Source organism: Rattus norvegicus, chromosome 6 (genome assembly GCF_036323735.1).
Source record: "Rattus norvegicus strain BN/NHsdMcwi chromosome 6, GRCr8, whole genome shotgun sequence".
NCBI lineage: Eukaryota > Metazoa > Chordata > Mammalia > Rodentia > Muridae > Rattus > Rattus norvegicus.
The window spans coordinates 120,487,463-120,513,560 of NC_086024.1; the positions used below are offsets into that span (position 1 = coordinate 120,487,463).

General features: G+C 42.2%; 1 protein-coding gene and 1 long non-coding RNA gene across 4 annotated transcripts in view; one reads left to right on the plus strand and one right to left on the minus strand.

Moving 5' to 3' along the window:
* Positions 1–2,196: 2,196 nt before the first annotated feature.
* On the minus strand, positions 2,197–20,509 carry LOC108351288 (uncharacterized). The gene is made up of 3 exons (XR_001838530.3): positions 20,375–20,509; positions 19,439–19,652; positions 2,197–9,116 (listed from the first exon to the last, which is right to left on the minus strand). It is a non-coding gene; the product is annotated as an uncharacterized LOC108351288 (long non-coding RNA).
* A 26-nt stretch (positions 20,510–20,535) lies between these two features.
* Positions 20,536–26,098, plus strand: part of Flrt2 (fibronectin leucine rich transmembrane protein 2) — a 95,136-nt gene continuing 89,573 nt past the window's right edge. Inside the window, exons 1-3 of one of the 3 annotated variants that reach the window (XM_039112060.2) lie at positions 20,536–20,668; positions 21,984–22,232; positions 23,111–25,569. The gene's annotated coding sequence lies outside the window, so the exon portion shown is untranslated. Of the gene's footprint in view, positions 20,669–21,860; positions 22,233–23,110; positions 25,570–26,098 lie in introns of those variants that run through there. The other 2 variants (XM_063261758.1, NM_001106750.1) reach the window with 2 other exon arrangements.

Here is a 26,098-nt window from a genome sequence, read left to right on the forward strand (position 1 = left end):
TACATGCTCTGTCAGTTCACATCTGTATCCTTCTTTCTATGTTTGTAGAACATTACCTGGAATCACCCATCACCTCTGGTTCTCACAATCTGGTTCACTGTGTTCGATTTCAGGACTTGGATTTTTAAGAAGTATTCACCTAAGGAAAAGTTTTACAACTTATGTAACAGGGTCACTTAAAATATATTTTTAAAACATTACGACAGTTGATTAATCTAAGATATTTGAAGAGAATTAACACTTAGACTTGCACCTGACATTACCGCATACCTTGGGAAACCCACGGGGAGAGGGATGTTTCTATGTCAATCTCAGGATATTGTCCACATTTCTAGGAAGAAGAAAGTTAAAATTTTTACGAAACTGCGAGAAGTAGGTTAATACAACCGTTGTCCAATATTCCCAGTGATTGTAGTTGTCGAAAGTCATGTGCTATGATGGGTTGTGGGAGTCTATTGAGGAACAGCAAGCAATTGCATGAGTCTAGAAACAGCTTTCATGCAAGCAAAAGGATATTAAGAAGTGCCCATGTCATGTACTTGTCCACATATACTAGAAGGATGTAGATAAAGAAAGCTCATTTAGTAGCTTCACATTTTTCTCCAAAAACAATCACTTGTTAATATAAGCATACACCAAAAAACAGAAGCAAAAACTGTCTAAGAGATGAGTAACCCAGAAACCAAAGCATTTCACTCTTTTGCCATATCTCCTTTCCCATTGACATCACTACTCCTGATAAGGTCTGGAGTTCATTAGCTAGTTGAAAGAGATAAAATTAAAGAAGCAAAGGGAATCTAGATTTGATGAACACTAACATTTCTACTTTATCATAGAAAATACATTTTTCTTTCGTTATCTACATTTGGTTCTCATTTGTTCCTTATTAATTTTCCATAAATATCTGGGGAATTTCCAGAGAAAGCAAGTTTTATCTGCAGGCTATCAAGTTGAAGGGTTTATGTGTTATATACAGGCATTGCTACAGATGATTGCTGATATCTGCAACGGTGCCTCAGTGGTTAAGAGCGCTCCTTGCTCTTTCAGAAGTCCCTGGTTCAATTCCCAGTACCCACATGGCTGCTCGCAACTATATGTAATTCCTGTTCTAGGGGCTCCAAGGCCCTTTGCTGCCCTCTGTATGTAAAAGGAACACATGCAGTACACAGACATATAAATCAAATAGCTATATGCATAAAATAAAAATAAATTTAAAAAAAGGAATATTGTTTACCCTTTTAAGGACTCATTGGCAGCTTGCCATTGGACTAGCAGAAGTCACTGAATGTGGTGAAAATTCCAGAAGCAATATGTGTCAGTGATCATCAAAATCTGTGATCATTTCCCTGCTAGGTAACTATGCCTGTTGAATCTTACCTTTATAATTTACTTAATTAGTCAGGAGTGAATTCTTTGTATCCTCAGAAGCTAACAAACTAAAGGAACAATATACTTAAGATTTTGACTTGGTGTCAACCAGAAAAGTTCCGCAAGAATTGCCTGTCACTCTGCCAAACTTCAGATCACTAATGTTCTTTTTGTACACTCTGGCAATCTTTTGACAATTAGTTGACAATAATGGCGGGGCTTATTTATCTGACATAGGTATGTCATGATAGTTAACTAAAACGATATCCTAGCCTTTCATTTCAAAGGAACAAATGGCAAAGGAATGTGGCTACGCGTGTGTCCTAGTCAGCTTTCTGCTTTTACTGCCCAGTAAGGTTGTTCAGGATGTTTGCGGGGAGTTCTCAATATCTGTAAAAGTCAGTATTTCCCAAGTGTCTTGACCACAGGCAATAACAACATTTATATTTCTACTGAGAAACGTGAAGTGAGAATGTTGAAAGACTACACCCCCTTTTCTGAGGGGGGTACCTGGTATAGAGCTTTGTTCAGATAGAACATAAAATGTGTGTCCTGAGAGGATTTTTCACTTGGTTTTCTTTGGGATTGGGACTTTTTTTTTCCTTCGGAGCTGGGGACCGAACCCAGGGCCTTGAGCTTGCTAGGCAAGCGCTCTACCACTGAGCTAAATTCTCAACCTCGGGACTTTTTATTTCCTTTAATTTTTTGTGCTTTTAATTTTTTAAAATGTATTTTTGGTAGATGTAGATAGAGAGGATATATATATATATATATATATATATATATATATATATATATATATATCCATTACCTTCTCTTTATCCCTCCTCACTTTGTTATTTTTTATGTTTTGTGTGTGTGTGTGTGTGTGTGTGTCTATGCTTAAAAGGCTTTTTACACGGTTGTCCAGCCTAAAACTTATGATATAAAAGAAGCTATTCTTGAATTCTTTATCTTCCTTTCTTTACCTCTCAGGAGCTGGGATTACTTATATGTGAACTCACCAACCCACCAATTTTTCTAAGAGTTTTTAAACATTAGAGACAGTCACTAGAAATGCGTGTCTCTCTAGTGATTAATGTCATTTATAAAATTGGCACGGATGAGTGGATTTTGGGCTGTCTCACAACTACCAGCCTGGGATAATTTAGACTGAGTAATGTATATTTGAATATTCTCCAAATGACTTAAGTAGTTATTGAACAAGATAAAACTTTCTATGTAAAGCAAGGCTTAATTTTGTGTTGTGAATTGTCTGAAGTGCATTTGATGATCAGAAGCTATAAAATTTTAAGTTACAATCTTGTTTACTCTGGATTTGTTTCAGACAAAGCAATAGTGTTTTACAACTAAGGGCAAATAGCACCTTTCACTGGATTTAATCAAGCTAATAAGAGTTATGGAAATGTTCTAGGAGAATTATTATAAGGGCATATTAAGACAATAAAACCATGTCAAATATGAATGTCTGGAATATTAGAAATACACATAGTCTTGTTTGCATTTATCTTTGAATAACGATATTCTCTCTCATGTCAAAACAAGTGTGTGTGAGTGTGATACATGTGTATATGATATATGAGCATCTGTGTGTGGAAGCTAGAGGAAAGCCTCAGATACCCTCTTCTCCCACTCCCCATTTTACTATGTGGAGGCAGGATCTCTCTCTGAACCGAGAGCTGATGCTTTATGGGTAGGTTGGCGGGCAACAACCTACCTGCCTTTTTCCTGCTGGGTGCTGAGGATATAGGCACACACGAGACCTTGTACCCCTGTGACATGGGTTTGGAAATCTCAATGCAGGTTACTTAGCAAGTGTTCTTAATCAATAGGCAATCTCTCCAGCCTATAGATTACGTTTTTAATATGGTGACCCATCTACAAATGCATTTGGTAAAATAGTCAGTAGAAAGCTGGTACTTGCCCTGGTTTTTTGCCTGATTTTGGTAAAGTAAACCATGCCATTGAAAGCATAGGTTGTTATGCCTATGTCCTTGTTACTGTATAATAGACAGGATAACTAGAAGGAACTTTTGAAGTTCATAGAAATTAAGATAGCAATGGTAACAAGAAAATGATCTAGGAACTACAGTTTGAAACACAGATAAACTGAATTTACTTATTGGATTTTATTTTATTTTACTCTGAAAATATAAATCACAAATTTTATACACACACACACACACACACACACACACACAGATACATAGTCTCTTAGTACGTAACCTTCATCTGTTTGTCTGCACATTCATTTTGGCAAGCTACAAGAAACCTTGCCCACATACATCTGGACATACTCAGGGCTCATCAGGGTAGAGCTGAGAGATGGGGACGGAATCTGCTCTGCTGTTATTGGCTTTTGACATTTGTATCTGTGCCATTGCTTTAAATGGAGAGCATTTGCAAACAGTTTGCAGAGTGGCACTTGAGATCTAAAGCACATTGACACAGCCCGGTGTACATGAAAAGGAAACGTTTCATTGTTTGCTGGTGGTTTTCATGCCAAAAGTTTTAGACGTTAAAGATAACGATGCCAAGTGTTCAGAGAACAGAGATTGGTGGAGTTACAGTAAACATTGGTATAGTCAGGGCATTCGGACATTAGATGCTAAGAACAATGAAAGCTTGAAGTTCCAAGTTATGTTCTCTGAGAATTACAAAGTGATATCTCTCTCTCTCTCTCCCTCCCTCTCTCTCTCTCTCTCTCTCTCTCTCTCTCTCTCTCTCTCTCTCTCTCTCTCTCTCTCTCTCTTGATGATCTGTCAAAGATCAAGAGCCAAGCTTGCCAGGAAGGAGATGGGTAGGCATTTTTTACTCACAGTGTCGAAAAATATCTGCCAATTTCTTGTAGAAACACTACTTAGAAGTCACCACACCTTTTCACATTAATTGCAATACCCCTGCCCTATATCCACTTTTATCTATAAAGCATGAAGGATGGGAGCAATCAGTGGGATGAGAGAAAAAGTTGGGGAAGAGGGAGAGAATGGTTTGAGAAATATCTGTCTTTGAGGTTATAGCAGTGATGTTATTTAAAAAAAAAGATGAAATCCAAATCTTGAATAAAGACAAATTACAGGCAGAGCCATTCTTCAAAGAAAAGTAATGTAACAGAAAGCACGTAACATTTTGAGAATAAAATGCTGATCCCTCTCTCATCTTATCTCGTCAAATGAGATAGTACACCATCTGCTCTCCAAGCCGTTATTTCCTATCGAGCTGGATTTCTGCATGGTCTCCTCCCTTCGTTTCTCTGGGTTTTCAGATTGGCTCCCTTCCGGTGAGTCACATCCTTTCTCTAAATGTTTCCATATTTTCCCCCATTCTCTTCAGCTGATGTGTAACTCTTGGGTAAGCATTTCAAAACACTACATGTATCGTAATAGTTTCCTTGTACCTAACACCTCTATTTATTTATAGGAGTGAGTGGTGCTCAAGCAAATGCCATCTTCTTCGGGACAGCATTAAAAGTGGCTATTTGCTTAGTGGCTTGTGAAGCTGCTAGAATGGGTGTCTCAGTCTTTGATTCCACTATGCCTAGTCTAACTCGGGGTCTTGTCAGTATCATTTCGAGACATCACTCCTTGTATAATCACATATTATCTCATTGTCTTTTTCAGACCATTCTGTGTATTATCATGGGAGGTTTAGCATTACTCATTGGTAATTATCATTACATGTGGACTAGGTCAGAATCTGGCTATCTTCCTCTTCCTTACTTCTACCCATCCCTTCCCTTGCAATTTTATCTCCTAAGTTGTTTGGTAATTCTTGCAAAGTTTGATCTATGAGTCAAAAAATCTGATAGCTGCTTTTTTTTTTTAGATAAAGTTTTATGGGACTACACCCATGCTCGTTTACTTTCACACTGTATAGCAGGATTTTTTGAAGTTTTTTTTTCTTAAATAATTTTATTTGTTTACATTTCAAATGTTATCCCTCTTCCTCGTCTGCCCTCCATGGTATGGCACAGATTGGAATTTATTGCTATCCTACTTTAAACAGCCAGAGACTTCCTCCTTCTGTCAGTAAAATGCTCACATTTTACCTCAGTTTGTGTGGAGTTTGGCCACTTTGGGTGCTTTCTTTTTTTTTCTGCTTCCTACACAACAGAGATTCTAGGCATGAACACATTTGAATGAGTTTCTGTATTATCCCATGCCACGTCAGAAAAGGCTCCTAATTCTGACAGAGTGAGTTAGATGCCCAGTCACTGGGATGTCATAAAACATTAAATTTCTGGCACTTTCTAGAATTTCTCTATTGCTTCACTCATTGTCTAAATTACAATGTACCCCATACAGTTCCTGGCATACAGGAAGAGTTGAGAATTATGCATTGATGCAAATAATAAATGGTACCTACTGCTCACATGCTTAAAAGAAAAAGAAAAGGAATGATAAGAAAAGCCAATAAGTGCAGAGATGATTCAGTAGTTGCTAAACTAACTGAAGATTTCGTTTTGGCTCTCAGTATTCACACCTGGTGACTCAAAATGACATCTGGCTTCTATTGGGACACGGCACTCACTTGGTCCTTATACTTACACCAGCCACCCGCCCCCCGCGTGCGCACTTTATTTTTTAAGAATAAAAAGTCTCATATCTATATGATGTTCGTTCTGAAAGAATTCAATTGAAAAATAAAACAACTGAAGGAAATCAGGTAAATTCCCAAGAGTAGTTAAGAGGATATGTAAGTTCCTGAGATATTTGTTAAGTTTCAACAAGTAATACCATTGTAAGACATAATGCTGTAAGGCTAGGCATGCATTTTGTTTCATACAAAAGAATAAAATTAGAATAAATGGAATAATAAGTGGAAGAATAAATAATTCCACAGGTCTTATGCTAATTATGAACACACTTAGTTCATAACTGCACATACATTGGCATTTCCATATTTATGCCATACTTCTGGTAATGATTATGAATTATTCACTGTTTTTAAGTGAGATAAATATTTTTCGATTGGCATGACTTTTATGATGCCTTACCTATATCTGTTTTAGTAATATATGAAACGCCTTAATTAGTGTAAAATTACATGACCGATACATTTGCCTTATTAAACAAGACTAAACCGTGGTAGCTGTAACTGCATCTGGGATAGACGCTCAATGCTCCCAGAACATCTGTGTTTGATATCATTCAGTAGTACCTAATGTTCGGAACTCCCCAAAGAACTTAGAGATTGGGAATGGTATTATAATACATATTTATATGTTCTACCCAAATTCTGTTCAAAAAATAATTGCAGTGCTCTCTCTGGCATTAATTTGTTGACATACTTCCTGTTACAGCTCATAAAAAAGTCCTCTTTATTACAGCCACTCTATGTATTTTCCTGACATTTCTGACAAGGGAAAGATCAGTATTTGTAAATTTGTAAAAATGAAACATTTGCAAAAGAAAGGATTTGAGAGTGTTGGCAGAGGAATCCTAGTGAATTTCAAAGGCAGCCTGACCACCAAGAGTGACCTGACCTCCTGGGTTGAATAACCTGCTTATTCTCCACATGAAGCTTGACCATTTAGCAACTGGATTAAAAACAAGGCTTTCCATTTGATCTCACCCAGAAAATGCACAGGAAGGACAGCCGGCACCTTTTCCTTACTATAACTTTATAGCATTAACTGTCTAAAAGCAAATAAATGTGGGATAGTATGTTATTCACATAAACAACTTGACTGACCCCGGGAAAGGAAAGGCCCCCTACAGTTCTCAATGGTTATATGACAGGGTAGACCTTGTTTGAACTGTTTGAATGCATATCTCCTTACTTCTGCCTGGTGGGATTTGGAGTCACCCACTAGGCAGGGTTAACTAATGACTGAAATGAAATCCAGTCATTTAAGGAAATCTCAGAGGCTTCCTGGGGCTTGGTTGGAAAGATGTTAAACTAAGTGTAGAGTTGTACTTGATGCTGCTGCCCTGCGTGTTTACAGAACCTGTAACACAATGGAGCGTGGTTAATGAGGCTCTTCCAGCTCTAACCGGAGCCTAAGTCCGTACGTGTCTACATGATCTACGGATCTTCATGTCCACAGATCAACCTTTATCACCTCCGATAATGACAGAAATGTAAACCAAAACCTCGTCATTTCCAGAGGGCTAGCCCTGGCTTTCATCCTCTACTGAACTATAGGGTTAAAGAGGGAAGGCTCTCATCTTCTAAGTGAGATCAACACTTTTTCATTGTGAAATGTTTTCTCCTCAAACATCTTTCCATCGGTCATGTTATCCTATGCTTACAGAGTGGTGTAAAGTGAGCTTGCAAAAATCATCATCATCTTGTGATGCCTGAGATATCTGGGGCACAGGTCACCGAGTAACTGCAGAAAACATAACAGGTTGGGAACTTGTTCGGGTACTAGAATTCAGTCTGGATCTGTTATTTTTATTGTCATTACCACCACCAACATCAACACCATTGTCATTGTCATTGTCACTGTCACCAGTTTTATTTTGTTTTAGGAGACATGGTTTTTCTCTGTAGCCATCCTGGAACTTGCATTGTAGATCAGTCTGGCCTTGAATTCAGAGATCCGCCTGCCTCTTCCCCCAAGTGCTAAGATTAAAGGCATGTGCCACCATTACCTGGCATCATCATCATCATCATCATCATCATCATCATCATCATCATCATCATTATGTATAATTCAAAATAATAGTTTTATTATGAAAATCGTACCTCTATATCCTTGCATTTGTTCAGACCTTTTTCTCCTACGTCTTACTCCCTCTCCACTTTTGTTTGTTCATTTTTTATTGCATAGCATACATAAGCATATATACTTTAGTCGTAAAGTATACTGGCCTGTTTTAATACCTAAACTCATCCTATAAGGCATTAGCCAGAGAACCTGAATAATGAGCCATTTTTCCTAACACCTCCAAATTGATTTTCTCCCCATTTCCCTAAAGTAATATGCAAAACAAAGGCAATGTGATTTATCATCTATAGGGAAACATTTTCCATTGGAAAGCATTCTCAAAATCGTCCTAATTGTGCTTTCTTCGTTTAGTCGAAGATCACACCCTCTAAAATGTGCTTCCCCCTTCTTTCTCACTGGGGCTGCTTCCAAAATCACAGCCGGTAGATCACGGGATCAGTAGGTCTAGTCCTAACCCCCTTCACCCTAGAATGCTTTTCGAGGTCTGAAAATCAAAGTCGTCTGTTCTGTAAAAAGCCATTAAGGAGCATGTCCCATTGATTTTACTGTATCTATGGTTGGAGACACATGAACAGAGAAAACCAAAGAGGACCTGTCCTCACTGAGAGACCCTGTGCCTAGTGTCTTAACACTTCCGGTGTGCAGAGCGCACTCTGCGTTTTGCATCCTTTTTGCCCTTCAAGGTAGATGAGAATTATTCTTCCAGCAGATTTTTCCTTAACAGCACCCTGAAAGCGCATGGTGACAGCTACCCACATGTAACGGACGGGACACGCGCTTGTCGGATTTTCTTCCTTTGTTGTACTTAATTTTGTCAGGTCATTTTCCCAGTAAAATGACAGATTTACCTTTTCAAGACACCGCCATGTTAAACAAGGAAGCGGCACCTTAGGTGGCTTTGGTTGTTTATTTCATGGTTGCTCAGAGTTCTGGACCTGTCTCCGTTTGAGTAAAAAAAGGTTCTTCAGCCAAGTTTCTTGAGGCACAAGATGTTGTCCTTGTTCCCCGCGTTGGCGATTGATACCATGTCTGATTTCCTTCTTCGCCCATCCGTCTTGTGTCTCTTATTTTGCTAGAAGTGAAAAAGGAAAACGTAGACATTCTCAAAAATTGATATTTACATTGCTGTCGTTGGACAGAGGCAAAAACAAAACAAAAACAAAAACAAAACGATGTTCGGTGCTTGAATCTCTAAAAGAATTAAGCTTCTTTGTGTGCAAGAAATTCATAACTCTGTGATCAAAACTAGAGTTTTACGAAAAAAGAAACAAAACAAAACCAACCACCCCTACGTTTTACCGTGAACTTAGAAAACAAGATGTCCCTAACGCTGTAACGGCAGGAGGATTTTTTGGCGTTTGTGTCGGGTGCAAATAGCCACACAAATCAGAAATTTTCCTCTGCATGTGAATTTACAGATCTTTTAAAAAGTGTTAATGTCTTTTTAAAGAAAATGTAGTGGGAAGAATAAGTAATTTGAACCTTGCTTATTTTTTCCCCTCTAAATTTAACAAATCACATGGAAGGGTTCAATTAAAACACTGGTACATCTACACAATGGAATATTACTCAGCTATCAAAAACAATGACTTTATGAAATTCGTAGGCAAATGGTTGGAACCGGAAAATATCATCCTGAGTGAGGTAACCCAATCACAGAAAAACACATATGGTATGCACTCATTGATAAGTGCCTATTAGCCCAAATGCTTGAATTACCCTAGATGCCTAGAACAAATGAAACTCAAGACGGATGATCAAAATGTGAATGCTTCACTCCTTCTCTAAAAGGGGAACAAGAATACCCTTGGCAGGGAAGAGAGAGGCAAAGATTAAAACAGACACAGAAGGAACACCAATTCAGAGCCTGCCCCACATGTGGCCCATACATATACAGCCACCCAATTAGACAAGATGGATGAAGCAAAGAAGTGCAGGCCGACAGGAGCCGGATGTAGATCTCTCCTGAGAGACACAGCCAGAATGCAGCAAACACGGAGGCGAATGCCAGCAGCAAACCACTGAACTGAGAACAGGACCCCCGTTGAGGGAATCAGAGAAAGAACTGGAAGACTTGAAGGGGCTCGAGACCCCTTATGAACAACAATGCCAAGCAACCAGAGTTTCCAGGGACTAAGCCACTACCTAAAGACTATACATGGACTGACCCTGGACTCTGACCTCATAGGTAGCAATGAATAGCCTAGTAAGAGCACCAGTGGAAGGGGAAGCCCTGGGTCCTGCTAAGACTGAACCCCCAGTGAACTAGATTGTTGGGGGGAGGGTGGCAATGGGGGGAGGATGGGGAGGGGAACATCGATAAGAAAGGGGAGGCAGGAGGGGGATATTTGCCCCTAAACCGGGAAAGAGAATAACACTCGAAATGTATATAAGAAATACTCAAGTTAATTTAAAAAAAAACAACAACAAGAAACACTGTTCACCTGTTGCTGTAAACTGCTCTGTAACCACAGACAATACTATTTAGACTTGCACATTAGTTTGCTATTTCTCTTTTACCCCCCCAATACCTCATTTGCCACTCTTAAGAGTCATGTCTCATACAGCAGTGGTAAAAGACAACTTTCAAAGATTAAATAATCAGAGATATGGGCATTGTCCCTTTAATCTTGTTTTTTATAAAATAATTCCACTTAGGCATAGTTTGTATCCTATAGCTCATTGCTATTGAGATTAAGGCTCAACGTTTCTAACAAGCTTAGCAAGTGATGTATCTTTCAACATTACTACCATAATATTACATATAACCCACTATATTTTGATATTACTTTTATTCATTTCTTGAGGACTTCACACATATATGCCATGTATTTTGGTCCTGGCACCCCTCTCCCTTGTCTGCTTCTCCCAGATTCCCCTCCAACACATTCACCCTTCCATGATTAGGCCTCCTCGTTTTTGTTGTTTGATTTAGTTTAATTTGACCAGTGAATCCAATTGGTGCTGTCCATGTGTGCATGGGCAGCAAGCCTTCCAGTGGAGCATCCTCCCACCAAAGAAAAATGCCTCTCTGTCCTCGGGCAGTCGTGATCTGTTAATAGCCTCTCAGCTAAGAATATGGCCTCAGGAGACATCCATATCATACATCAATAATAGCGTCTGGGTTTGGTGACTAGGGATGGATCCCTAGGTGGGAGAGTCTCTGAATGGCCTTTCCTTCAGTCTCTGCTCCCCTCTTTGTCCCTGTATTTCCTTTAGAGAGGAGCAATTCAGGTTAAAATTTTGAGAAGGGTGGGTGCCCCCATACCTCAACCGGGGACCGTGCTTATCCTCTGGATATGTTCTCTCTCCTCTTTTTTGGGTGTTTCAGCTAATGTCAACCCAGTTGGATGTCTGCTGAGAGGCTCTGCCAGAGCCTTACCCATACAGATGGGGATGCTTGCAACCAACCAAACCAGCCATCAGACTGAGCACGGGGACCCCAAGGAGGAGTAAGGGGAAGGACTGAAGGACTGAAGTGGTTTGCAACTCTATAGGAAGAATAACAATATCAACCAACCAGAGTTCCCAGGGACTAAACCATCAACCAAAAATTACACATGGAGGAACTCAGGGCTCCAACTGCATGTGTAACAGAGGATGGGCCTTATCTGACATCAGTGGTAAGGGAGGCCCTTGGTCCTGTGAAGGCTTCATGTCCCAGCATAGTGGAATGCTAGGGTCGTGGGGCAGGAATGAGTGGGTGGGTTTTTGGGGAAGAAGGGGGAAAGTGATGAGATAGAAGGGTTTGAAGGGGAAACCAGGAAGGGGAATAACATTTGAAATGTAAATAAATAAAATCACCAATAAAAAATTTTAAAAAAGAATATGGCCTCACAAGCCCTCCCCTATCCATTTAGTAATCTCTACTCTTTTCCCTTTGTTCAGATCGCATGCGGATAGACACACTGCAGAAGTCATGAGTGCAGCAGCCACCTCAGGCCGGGAAGATAGCGGTTAACAGCATGCCTTCCCTTCTTAATGTCTTCTGTTCTTCTCCTATTTTTCCCCTATGTTTCCAAAGCCATGTTGATTAAGGGAAGCCCAGGAAGAGAACTGATATAGATGCCCCATGGAGGTCTGAATATTCAACAGGCATTTATTCTGATTATTTTTGATGAGTTATAAGTCTCTGTTTGGACTGCTGCCTACTGCACAAAAGAAACTTCTCAGATCAAAGCTGAGAAAAGTCCAAGTCTATGGGTTTAAACGCAAATATCATCGGCCAATATGAAAATCTGACTATTTAGCATAGAAGTAAAAGAAGGCTCTCTGTTAGCTTCTATGACTTGACAAGCTATGGGTTTTAGAGAGGTTCACAGTTTCAGTTATGAATTCCATCCTGTAGACTAGGTCACAAATATGATGATGATGATGACGACGACGACGATAATGAAGATGATAAATGGATAGATATCTTCATAAGAGTAGGGCTACCACTGTTTCAGTACAACTTGCTTTGTATTTTAGCACACAGAGTGTAGGAGGCAAGAAAGGAAACACTAGGGTGTGGGATGGGTAAACAGAGGAGGAGTAGAATGAATGTCAAAGAAAAATAGAGATAGGTACTTTTAGGGGTGGGGAAGTTCAAGCAGGGCAGAAGTTAAGGGTAAGGGGAAATTTTGAGTACAAAAGAAGAGAAGTTAAAATCATTAAAGAGTGTATGAAAAGTCATTTGGAAACCTCCTAGCTTGCAACCCAATTACATATATATTTTTTATATATTTTATATATTTTAATATATATAATATATTTTAATATATTAATTAACCAATTACATATATATATGTATATGTATATATATATGTATATATATATATATATATATATATATATATATATATATAATTAGCCAGAAGAAAAACTCATCCAATATGAAAGAAAGGGGTTTGATCAGGCTGAGGCTTTTTTGTTTGTTTGTTTGTTGAAATCTGGGATGGAGGATGTGAGAAAAGGAGGTAGGTTAACCAAAACTAATGATGTATAAGAAGCCTTCTGAAAGCCTACTAGTTTGCAAGATAGTTACGATTGTTTAAGAGAAGTTTGAATAGAGATGCCCAAATGGATGGATAAGGCTGCTCTCAGAAAATGAGAAATTAAATGAAAAAAATCTCAGTCCTAGTCCTAAAATGCCTTCTGATGAGTTATTGTTCAGGAAGCACTGAAGCTCTCCAAAACAACCTAGGCTCCCACTATTGCTTTTAGCTACCTACCATAAAGAGATTCGAAGACTTTATTATTGACAAGAGAACATGTTTGGGCTTTAGGACAGAGAGGAATTAATCTTGGCCTGACCAGAAAACTTCTTCCCTGTATGCTTGCTTTCACAGTGCTCCTGGGATTACTACTCTGGTTGCTGGATAAAAAAGACATTAATAGTCATACTCTGCACTGTCTCTACAGGCTACCACTTCATATTCTTCTACTGTTAATCTACATCCCTGCTTCCTTGCCCAGCTTCACCTTCCAGAAGAGCCATTAATTAATATGCTTTTAGTCTTCATAGTTTTAATATATATATATATATATATCCACAAACTAGATCATATGATTTAATTTTCCTCTGTGTTACCTTTCACTGAATACAACAACTTGTTGTAGAATGTATCCGTAGTCATACTTTTCGTGGTCTAATAGCATATCACTATGCAGGTAGGCCACAGTCGATCTGTCTGTTCCCCCATTCCAGGGTACTAATTGGTGCCTCACTCTAGTCTGGGTTTGTAGTTTTTTTTTCATGACCTTGAGGTCTCCTTAGCTTTCATAGACTCAGTTCTACAATATAAAGATCCATCTGTTAGAGACTGACAAAGGAGAAAAATATGGCATCTTTTTGGGTACCCATCTTCTAATTCAGGGATAATTAGAAACAACTGTGACTACCGTTGATTTTACCTACGATTACAAAACTAATATTTGTGCCTATATAAAAGCGAAATAGATACTCATCAGGAAAGGGGCCCGACTCTACAGTCTTCTGAGTCTTCCTGCTACATGTTATTTATTTATTTATATCTATTTCACTTTTTAAAAAAAATCTAACATTACATCAGAGACACAGCACAAGTCAGTCAAATAAATAAATAAATAAATAAATAAATAAATAAATAAATAAATGGCTCTTCCTACAGGCAGTTGAGGTGAAAAATGAAGAAAAATCACTACTCTCTTGACCCAGGAAATCCAACAAAATCATGCACATCATAAGATTCAAATCTTTGTGTCCACGTTCAGAACACCTGAGAAAATACCGGGGTCATCAAAGGTATGCATATCTATCAGCAAAGCCACCAAGTCTCTGAAGGATGTCACTTAAAAAACAACAACAACAACAACAACAACAAAAAAAAAAACAAAAACAATGTGTACTATTCCAGCTTTCTAATAGTGGAGTCAGTAGGTGTACCCAGGACAAACATTAGTGCTGCACAGAGGGATGGTGGCCAAGAAAGGGTACCAAATTATTGCTGCATATGCTCTAAAACACAGAGAGTAATGCTGAACTTAAGGTTTTAGATGTAGATTCTTTATTATTGAACATATTCAGGTGAACAAGCCATCTATAAGGTGCTGATGATGTTACAGAGCTCACGGCTGGATTAATCCAGCCATGAGCTCCCCCTGCCACATTGAGATGATCTTCACTGAGAAGGAACAGGTTCTTCCAAAGCCAGAAAAGGAGGTTGCACAGGAGAAAAAGATATCCCAGAGAAACTGAAGAAATGACACTTGATGGCACAGGAATTAATTCAGCAGTAAATAAATGCAAATAAAAATAAAAACAAAATATGTGTAGTTCAGAAGCAGAATAATCTCAGACTTCCTAAAGTGAGTATTGTGTGTGGATGAGCAAAACTTTCCTCATTCCTTGTCATGTAAGTTATATTAATAAATCCATTTTTATAATATATTGGTCCTGTTCCTTTAGATATCTGACTGGCACAAACATTTTTATTATGAAGTGAAGCTATTTCTTCTCTTCTTTTTCCTTTTATTGAAAATAGATTTCCCCCTCACCCAATGTATCTTGGTAATGGTTTCCCCTCCCTCTACTTCCAGCCCTTCTCCATGTCCCCTCCCATTTAGATTCACTTCTTTCCTTTCTCCTATTAAAAGCAAACAGGTTTCTATGGGATAATAACAAAATAAAATATAATAAGATAAAACTGTCACAGTCTGTCTGACTGACAGTGAAATCCTGCCTGCAAGATATACTAATGCAGTGATAGCCCACAGTTGGTGGGAAAACTGGAGCTATTGCTGTGGTGAAGTTGGTGATGTGCCTCATGGGCCTAGTTATTGGGGTTTCAGAGTATACCATGGACTCTCTCAGGAACCGGGCTGGATGTCTTTCATGAGAAATTCTGAAACAGAGCCTGGCTTCATCTGCCCATGTTGTGAGACTGTGTTCAACAGAATGCAGGTTATATACTGAGCTGACAGTGGTGTCTAAATAATTCTCATTTTGTAAGCCTGAGAGATGCAAGAACAAGTGGGTGATGGTGGCCAGCACCCAGGTTTCCAGAAAGCTACAAAGGCCAGCCAATGTGTAGCAGTGTCGGATTCCCTCCAGGAAAGTCTTGAGGGCAAGAACCAGGAAGCTGCCAATAAAAGGTTTAAATGACAACGAATACCCCGGGATGTTAGACATGACATCTGTGAGATGTTTACCTCATCAAATTTTAGGAAGGAATGGAGCCTGCCCAAGACAGAGTGTGCTGTAGGCACCAGGGCTGGAGTGGCAGGGCTGCTCGGAGGTGCAAACAGGAGGTCCATTTGCAGTAGATTTGCAGTAGATGGAGGTTGGCACCTGCTCTTCTGCAGTTCAGTCTGATTTCGACTTTCGTGGCTCTTCTGGGAATGTCTATTCTATTGTATATGGGATGCATATAGCTTAGTTTTCTTTAGCTACTTTTTACTCTTGAGTCTTAAAAGACTTTGGGCATAAGAACCATGTTGGGATGTTACTAGATAAGGAAACTTCCAGAGACAAACTTTGAATTATACTATGAAAATGAAGTGCTAAGAACCAGAGACAGAAGTCTGTATTATAAAATTGATGTGTTTGGGTGTCAGGTTGACAAGGTGTGGAGGTGTGATGATTGTTCCTTGTCAATCTGACAAGGTTTAGAATCACCATGGATATACACTTCAAGGTCTTAGACTGTGTTTCCAGGAAGGTTTAACTGAGGGTGGAAGGCCTACCCAGAATATAGCTTCTAATGATCCTGTGGGCCCAGGTTCCAGACTGAATGAAAAACAGAGAATGAGTTCATTATTTCAAAACTCAGTCTTTCTCTGCTTCCTGATTTTGGATCACTAAGATTAGTTGCCTTCTGCTCCTGTCTCCATGACTTCTCTACCACGATAACTGTACTTTCAGAGAAAGATGCCAAATAATTTATATTTCCCTGGTGCTGTGTTTCAGCAGAAAAAATTCACTAACAAAACTTTTCAAAGCAAATATCTCTGTGAACCTCAAAATAGGCTAATAATCTAGTGTCTCCTTAGTGTGTAGTGGCAAATTTCAAATTGAAGTTATATGGATGGAGGGGCTCTGTGAGAAAATATTTTACTTTTAAAGCACCAAGTTCTAGTGTTCATTTTAATTTTCAAAAAATGTTTATGACAGAAAAAGGAAAAAACACGGGACCCAGGTAGTTCCATCTAAGTAAATGAGATAACTAGATCCTGGGAATTTGGGTCTTAAAATAACGCAAGAATACAATAAAGATAAGGAATAAACCTACTTCTTCTGCTGCTAGCCAGAAGAGGAAGTGTAATAACAATTCTTCAGCAAATACTATGACAGTTTTAAATGACACACGACACTCTGACAGTCTCTGAGGTCAGGTACTTTTCCTCCTATGAGTAAAATTTGGAAGCAAAATGTGACTGCTGAAGGTATTGTGCAAAATAACTTTTCAAGATCTCTATGGTTCTATGCACTGGAAGTTAAGAGAGGCTGGGTAAAAGCAAGTGATAATCAGCGTGGGAACTAAGACACGAGGAAAATCCTACAAGGCAGCACTGCGCAGTCTAGAGTGGAATATGTCGAGTGGTGACGTATGCTTTGCAGGGCACCTTAACTATATACAGATAAGTTCTTCCTATGTTGAGGCTTGAACTAGCTCAACGGAGTTGATTTTTACACATGCATCTGGATGGTAGACTTGGTTTAACATTTATTTGATAGGAAGGAGCCTGGGGCCTGAGAGCCATGTAATGATTTCCTGATAAACTGATGCAGGCTTGAAATAAGATCTTCTAAGTCCAAGTTTGGAATATCTGTAATCGAACAAGCCAGAGTGAAGATGTGTTTGTTTTCCTAATAAAAGTCAGTCTTGCAAACGGTCTCTGCCTTCCTAAGAAATTAAGTTTATTTTTCTAGCATGCCAATACACAGAAACTGAGGGAACGTATATCAGTTTTAATTCAGAATCTAACTTAGACACATTCAATTAACTGTGCTTTCTCAGATTCTAAGATGCTGCCTCTGCTCATCAGGATCACAGCTAGATATAAGAAGTTCTATTACGTTTACTATAATGGAAACATCTAAGATTAAATAAGTCCCTGGGTAGATCTTGCATTTCTTTTTATACCCCAGTTTTTAAAAGGTGTGTCTCCAAGTTATTCCCCCTAGTGCAGTTGAAGAATATACATCACGTTTTTGCTAGCCTTCCTTTGGAACAGAGCAACTTCAGAACAAACAGCAGGTTTATGTAAGAGGAAATCTCCATGGTTTAATGTGCTTTTGTTTCCTGTCAGTGTGTACCTTCTGTTTTTGTTCACGCATAATCATCTTGTAGCCTACACAGAAATGGGGAAAAAAATAACATGGATAAGAAAATGGATGTTCCAGCAATTACTTATAGGCTGCCTTTCCAATCTTGGTTTAAAGGGCTTTTCATGAGACCAGAGACTCCAGTAGCTGGGCTGCAGCATGCAGAAGGCTGGATATAAGATAATACCACAGAGGTCCCTGTAAAATCAGTATACTGTCAAGAGGTCTTCACCATCACTTGAATGAGGCCTCCTCTCTAGAGAGATGTCTTTCAAAGCACTAAAGCACTTTGCACATACTAAAATTGTTTTATTTCTGTAATGAACATGTAATTATGTGTCTCTGGGACTTCACTGGACTGAGAATTTGACAGGGCAGACACAAAATCTATTCATCAAAGGCCTGCTACGAGTCATACATTTTCTACAGATGTTTGAGGGGAGCACCCTACACTTGTCAGTGTAATGTTTTCAAATCAGAAGGGAGTGTATCCCAGAGCTGCAGATGGCAGGACAACAGCCCCAGTGACAAAGTAATTTCATAAATTAGTAGTATTTTCTACTTGTGGAAAAGAAGAAAAGCAATCTGCACACTGTGTGCCAGCCACGGACTTCCTTACAATTGTCCCCACCTTAGAAGAAAGGATGCATTTCTATGCCTGGCAAAGAAGGCTTATTTGTGAAATCAAACGATCTTTGAGCATCTACTGGGAGGAAGAATGATAAACTGTGCACAACTGAGGTAAAAACACGAAACCAATATAATTCTTGGAGATGCTAAGGTCCAGTTGAGAGACAGAAACTGCAGATAGTTAAGCATTGCTTTATAGAAAACCAAAATGAACAGCCCTCTTGGGGAAAATGTAAGAGGGAGAGACAGAGAGCCAGGGGTAGTATGACTGTTATCTTTGCGTGAATAAGGGGAGGTTTTGAACAAATAAAGAATGTGATGTGGGGATAAAAAGAAAGCACAAATAAGATGGAAAAAGGACTTTTTGATACAGATTAGTTGATAAACTGATCCAAAGTGAGTAGACGAGGGAGATTGTGGAATGATCTTTCAAAGAAATACTGGAGGCTTTCTAGTACTAGAAGATGATCTGCATGCTGCCAAGGGAGAGGCATAATAGCTAAGTCCTACCAGCTATAATTTCATGTCCACCACAAAAAAAATAGCCTGCATTGGTGAGGTATCATCGATGGTGCAACAGGACTGAAGGCCTGCACAATAGGAAAGAATTAGTGCCTGGCATTGTAAACCTTGAGATGCCGGAGAAGTCATAACCCAGAAAGAAGAACCTAGTCCTTCCATTTTCCAAAGCTTCTATACTTCTTAATCATATCATAAATACTAACCTTTAAATCTATAGGTAACTGTAGCTCTTACCCTCCATCAAAGAAGCTTCTTTTGCAACAGAGGAAGACTGTTACAGAGATCCGCCCCTTGTCAAAAATGCAGAGAATAAAGGATTGCAGGTGTCCAGTCACCACTGAAACATCTGCACTGCGACCTCTACACCCAAAAGGCCCAAAGGACATTATGGAAAAGGAGCCAGAAAAGTTGTAAGATCAAGAATCTCAGGATGTCTGATGTTGAATAGTACCTACCCCGTGAGCATAGCAGGAGAAATTTGCCCATGAAATCTCATGATGTGATTGCCTGGGCAAGGTCTGTGAAATAGCAATTCCAGTTGACATGTCAACAGCAGAAATTCCACATAGTCCCACACTTCCAGGTAGAATTACAAGTGGTCATTGAATGGCAGATGAGAGGAGAATCAGTCTTTCCCAAGGACCAGGTTCCTCAATAGGATGTTCAATCCTAGGTAGATAACCAAGTAATGGTGAATGGACTGATTAGTCTCTCTCTCTCTCTCTCTCTCTCTCTCTCTCTCTCTCTCTCTCTCTCTCTCTGTGTGTGTGTGTGTGTGTGTGTGTGTGTGTGTGTGTACATTGATGCAGAATTATTTGAGAATTTGAGATGTTAGAAGCAAAGTCATTAGTCTGAGATGGTAACAATATTTCAGTTGCAATAAAACATCCATTAAGAACTAAAGATTATTAGTGGTCCAGCAGCTTTTTTCCATTTCTCTTCTTCCCACTCTAAGACTATCACTAACATCCTACTGTATTCATGATTGTTTCTCAATACCGTGTAAACATTGCAGCCATAACAGATGGCCAATGTGTAAAATCACTAGACTTTGGAACCCCTCCGACCGCATCTACTTGTCTGACCTCACCCCCATGCATTTCCAAAGTTGACTCTAATCATCAGACTTAGGACTTTTCAGGTTGCTTCTCTTCCTACGTCTCCAGGTTATAAAAATCATGATCATAATGATCATACCCATGGCTTTTTAGAAAAGAGAGCATGAACATTGTACTATTTTCATTGTAATTTTGAATCACCATTACTGGAAAATGAAACTTTATTAACAACCGCCCCTCTTCCCTTTCTGGATTGATTCTGTTCCCACCAACATAAATCCCAAAGTAAAGCCCCTTTAGGGTTCCTTCTTGTCAGTTAACCGATATATGTACCTGAGGATGAACTTAAGAAACTGTCCTCCCAGAAGAAGGATGCGGAGGAAGATTCGTTCTGCCGACACGTATGCCTACTATTTAAAGGACGGTGGGAATGCATTCGTCCTAAAGTGTGATCTTTGCTGATTCAAGAACTAACGGATCTATTCCTGTACTCTGCTGCCGCCTTGGCAAATCAGAAGGATTTACAACGGAATTCTTCAAGCTGGAGTCTGAAGCCGCTCCGGAGGCCTCTCAGACTTGCTGGGCTCAGATGGGCGTTTGAAGTGGCTGTGATTCCCATCAGGATGGGTATGTTGGGTCCGGAGGAGGGCATCGATTCATGGCGCTTTGCTCTCTCTTTAAAAGTAATCCCTGTCAGCAATGCCTACCTGTAACTCTCAGAGCTCTCCAACCGTTTCCAACTTCTTTAGTGCTGAAGAGAGCCCGAGAGAAGCGGTTGTGGGTTTTCGCTCAGATCACAGTCTTGGCTCATTTGACAGAGAAAGCTGCAGCAGAGCAGAACTGTGTTCTTAGGCTTGTGTTTCTTTTCGGGGGTCAATGAGGTGGTTCTCTGCTTATTCAGTTAACTTTCTGGAAGTTCTGAATGTCTGGGCAAAGCTGTCCACTAAACCCAAGCACGAGTTTATTATATAATTAACCTGTTTCAAGGGAGCTGAGGAAACACTGTTGGTTAAATCGCCCTAAAAACTGTCCTGCTGTCTTAAGCCCCGCCCCCTTTATTTTCCCCCTGTTTTTAATTTTTCGCATTTTTAATTCTTGTTTTTTCCTCCTCCTATTTATTCCATACAAGCCACTGTCTTTATGCTCATCTCCCCAGCCACGAATCAACTTCGTTCCTTTTTCTTTTCCACCGGGTCTTCAGGTGGTCTTTCTGACTTGACTGATGTCATTTAGTTGACAAGGGCTTCTGATGGGTAGGTGGGAGGCAGCTGTCCCTGCAGTTCATTTAAATTTGCCAGGAGTGGGTGGGTACCCTTCTCCATTCCTCTCCCACTGCACTCGAAATTCTGTTAAGAGTTAGAGCTAGAGCAGAGATTTGTAAGTCTTCAAAGCGCAGCTGGGAAAGGAAATTATCTGAGAGGCGGGGGACACAGAAGTAAAGGGGTAAAACCCAGCTTTGCTGGCAACTCCAATAAATCCGGTAAGTGGAGGTAAAAAAGAAAATAGGTTGTGAGGGCTGGGTCTGGTCCGGATGAAACGCTAGGTTCCTTCCCATCCCTGAGTCTGGCTCGGAAAGCGCGCCACTGGCATCTTGCCACCCCAAGTGCCCCTAGACAGCCACACGCCCACTGGAACTGCACGTGAACAAAGCTTTCCGTCCCGAGAGCCATCGACTGCGGCTTCTCAGCGCAATCTAGATTCTCTCCGGAGTGTAGGGTGAACACAGGGTTAAGCTAGTTCCCTCCTTGATGGGAGGGAAAGGAGTAGGAGGTGAAGGAAGCTTTCGGTCTTGCCCGGTACCTTGGCAGTTAGTTGTACATTTGAAAGCAGTCGCCATCACTTGTGAGTTTGGCGTCATCCATTGTCACCACCAAGGAATGTGCGCTGGGAGATAACACCGAGTGCAGGGCTTCTCAAACACGCGGAGCTCCTCTGCTTCCAGGTGCGCTCCTAGCTGGTCCTTGGCGCCGAATTTCCGGCACCCGGAGGCAGCACCGCAGAACCGGTCACCGAGTCCTCCGAGCCTCAGGATCAAGCTGGTAGTTCTCAACGATGGGCAGGAGGGACCTCAGCGGCGACCCCTAAAACAATACCATGCCCGGAGAGTCCCTCTGCTGCCGCACCAGCTTCTTCCCTTTCCACCTCCCCGACCCGGTCGGCTTCGGATGAGCTAAGGAGACAAGGCTACCAGGTAAAGGGATGGCAAAGCCAGGTGAAGTGTCTAGTGACTGCCCTAGCAGTCACCACGTTATTTGGATCCCCCGCCCCCCATTTTGAGCAAGTGGTGGGTGGTCACCGGGTGGGCGTTCTAGGTTTGGTCTCTTTAGCTGCAAAGAAAATGTTTTTCTCTACCCTGATTTTGGGGTTGGGGGTGGGGGGCTTTTATATTCAAGTCTATTCCAAATCCTCTTGGGAGTTTTGGAACTGAGTTGAGGGGAAAATCGCTCATTTGCTACCTGCCAAAAACATCGATCCTAAATGGAGTTTTCCAAATCCCCTACGCTTAGAACAGCCTTTCATTTCCTTAGAATGCTTCTCTTAAGTCCGGTAAGTAGCAACCTCCCAAACCCATCTGTGCTGAATGCAAGAAGTGATGTGTCAAGCCTCAGTATCTCAAGCCCCTACCCTGCCCCGTGCCCCGAAATCCAGGATCAATTAGTCACTAAGCTAAGGATACTAGTTCGTTTTCTTTCCAATCGCGCGTGCTTTTTTCAAGCCAAAGACCTTTCCTGCCCTGCTGTTGCCCCTGGGACTGGCAGTTCCTGAGCTGGTGTAATCGTGCTTTCCTGACTCACCAGCCAGGGATGAAGAAGTCCCCAGGACCCGGGGAAGCCACTTTCCCCGCGCCGGGTTTCTGGGATAGGAGGATGGGTCCTTCTACGCCTCAGGCGCTGAATGCAGATACCCAGGGTAGTAAGGGGAAAGGACCTACCCTGCTGCCTTAGAGTCTCCAGCAGACTCTGGGCCTCCTGGAAAGAGTCTCCCTCTGAGCTAAACAGTCCAGGGCTCTTCCCGGAGTTTTCAGAGCTGCTGCGGTCACTTTTTTTTTTTTTTTTTTTTCATCTCCAGGATCAAGAAGCCCAGCTAGCTAAGTCTGTCTTGGAAGGGCTGGTCCCACACTTGCTATTTGGATAAATCATGTGGCCTGCCAGGCTGCGTGAGAGAGTCGGGGCAGTAGCTCCTGAAGGCTACCGCCACCGCCACTCTTATCTTGGCACTTACTTCAGACGCTCCCAAGATGACTCTCACTATCTGTTCTCAGATTAGAGTCTACGTTGGAGTCTCTTTCTCTCCGGGCTATTTGTCAGTTACACTTTGAGTTTGGAGAGAAGACAGACAAGGATGTGCCTATGTGTTTTCTAGCCTCCTTTGTATATATAAAGCACGGGGAGGGTGGCAAGCTCTCTTGAACCCCAGCGGTGTGTGCCAATGTGAGTGAATGCAGGAGTCGCGGCGGGTTTGGGTGGATCCCTGTGTGGCTTGGGAGACATCGGGCATTTCTCCAAGTAGCCTCACCAGGGTTTAAGAGCTCAGATACATGAAGGTAGCAGACACAACAGCCAGCCCTGCAAGGAAATAAAAACAATTGGGGAAGTGCTGCCAAGTGACTCAGACTTTGAACTGAGGACAAGGAGTGCGGTCGCGCCGGGGGTTCGTCCGGAAATCACCTCCAGCGCGTTACAGCCAACGCCCCTGCCAAAGTCCTCAGCCGGGCGAGCTGAGAAGATCCCTTGGGAGTTGATCCAGGCCCGCTTTCAAGTTGCAAATCGCTTTTCCGGGGGCCCATACCCACTGTGTGCCTCCATGAAGACTAAAGCTCTGTGACGGCTTGTTTTCGCTTTTCTGTTAGTATTCCGCTGGTCTCCAGACTAGTTAAAACAGGACCACAACTTGCTGGAGACACAGGGACAGCAATGAATGGAGGAGCAAACCAGGCCACTATTCCTTTGCCAAAACGGGGGGTGGGGTGGGGATCCAATAAAGAATCATGTTGCCGATTTCTTAGATTACCCTTTAACCTTTGCAAAGAGAATCCCAAGTGAGAAAGCTGTATCGATTGGACATCTTAACTATACAGCCGCTTCTCGTAGTCTTTGAAGCAGACGCTGTCAGTTGTCTGTTGTAATTTATGGAGACAACTCATCTACTGAACATAATTCTTTCCAGGAGCAGCCAGGGTGACAGGGGAAAGTGGATGTGTCTAAATATAATGCCAAACTCTAATTTCTCCAATTAAAGTTTATGGAAGAAAAGCTTGGTAGGCGGACTTTGAGGGGCTCGGGGTGCAGCACATCACCAATGTTGCCTGTGAGTGAAATAACGCCATTTTGGTTTGAGAGACTTGCTATATTTTTACCCTCTAATGTTACGTTTCCATCATTTCTGAGTGTAAGTAACAGCTCCTCTGGCGTAGGCACACATCCGGAGGACTACAGGGAAAGGGTCTTTCCAGTTTCAGAGGAGTTGCGTGTGGGGACGGAGGACCTCTGAGGAAGCTTAGAGAGAGGGAGAGGAGAGGTGCTGGGTCAAGTTGGTATCCCTGGGTAAGCGGGATGCACTTAACTCTCTCCAGGGAGGACAGGGTTAAAAGCCCCATCTGACTTCTCTTGGAAAGCTTAGAGTTGCTGCGGCTCCTCCCAAGCATTCTTTAAACTAGAGAAGTGGGAGGGACTCCGCAAGGGTGGGAGGAGAGGAGGGGAGCAGAGAAAGAGGGCTCCAGGAGGGGAGCGCGCCAGAGCACGAGGGACCGAGGGAGAGGAGGGGCGCGCGAGCAGCAAAGCCGACCCCGCGAATTCATTACAGTAAACATCTCCCGCGAGGGGGAGGGGGTTGTCAGGAGGGGTAGGGGTGGGGACCTCGCTCCGAGCCTACATTAGGCTGACCGGGTCCGATCCCGGCTGCAGTGTGGCTGGAGCAGCCTCCAGACCGGCTCCCCGCAGACGCTGCACTTGGAGCCAGCTCCGCGCCCGCCCCCGCGCAGCCCGAACTGTACGCCCCGCTGCTCGTGGTCCGCGCACACTCTGTGACCGAGCTCCCGCCCGGTTCCCCAACCGACTCGCGCAGCCCCCGGTTTTTCAGCAGTCCGGGACTCGCTCGGACGCCCTCCACCACCCTCCTAGATCGCCCTACTTTTTTTTCGGGGGTTCGAGGCGGAGAGGGTGAGACTGAGGAGAGGAGACCCGAGCTGCGGCGGCAGACCGAGTCTAGAGAAAGTGGCATGCCCGACCCCTGGAGGCGGAGGTGTCGGAGGACCGGGGAAGACGATGCCGCGGCTCCGTAGGGGAAGTAGGCGACAGCAAGCAAGGCGAGCCGGGTGCTGGGGCGCCGGCAGGGTGCCGGGGGGCGCGCACCGCTCTGAAGCTCCAGCCTTTGCCTCCCCCGGCTCCGACGCAGCGGGAGACCGAGCTCGGTTCCAGCAGCCGCCGCCGCCACTCGGAGGACCTAGCAAAAGTTTGGATCTTGGGGAGGGCGCTGTGCTGAGAGGAATTACCGGCGGGGCTGGAGGGAGACCTGAAAACCCTTAGCAGGTAAACGCGCACTCTTAACAGTGCCTTCCATTCTGGGCTTGGTTTCCTTAGAGAGCAGAGTTAGCTAGGTTTGACTCAAAGTAAGAGCGAGGCCAAGTTCAAGGTCCCAGGGGTGGATCTCCAACCCAGGCAGTTCGACCGTCATGTTAGCTGGGTGTGGAAGTGTGAGTGTGTGGCGGCGGCTGGGGGAGGGGGGTGTCTTGGTGTTTCTTCTTGCCAGATAGGCAGCTGTGCGAGAGTCGACCCCCTCTCTCCCAGGAGTTCAGGAGAACCCTGGGCCCCAGCTGGTGTCTGATTTTGTATAGTTTGGAAATTTGGAATGTGTAACCAAGGACTTTTAAGTGTGCTCAAATCCAGAGAAGAGATTGATGGATTTCACTCACCTGCACCAGCTCTTTATCTCAGCCCTATTTCGTACAAACGGAAAGGAAGCTCACCTCTACCTTGCCAGCTTCTCTGAGCTCTCCCTGGATCTTAGACTTGGAGAGGGGTATGAATATTGAAAGCAAAGTGGAAAACTGTATCTTTC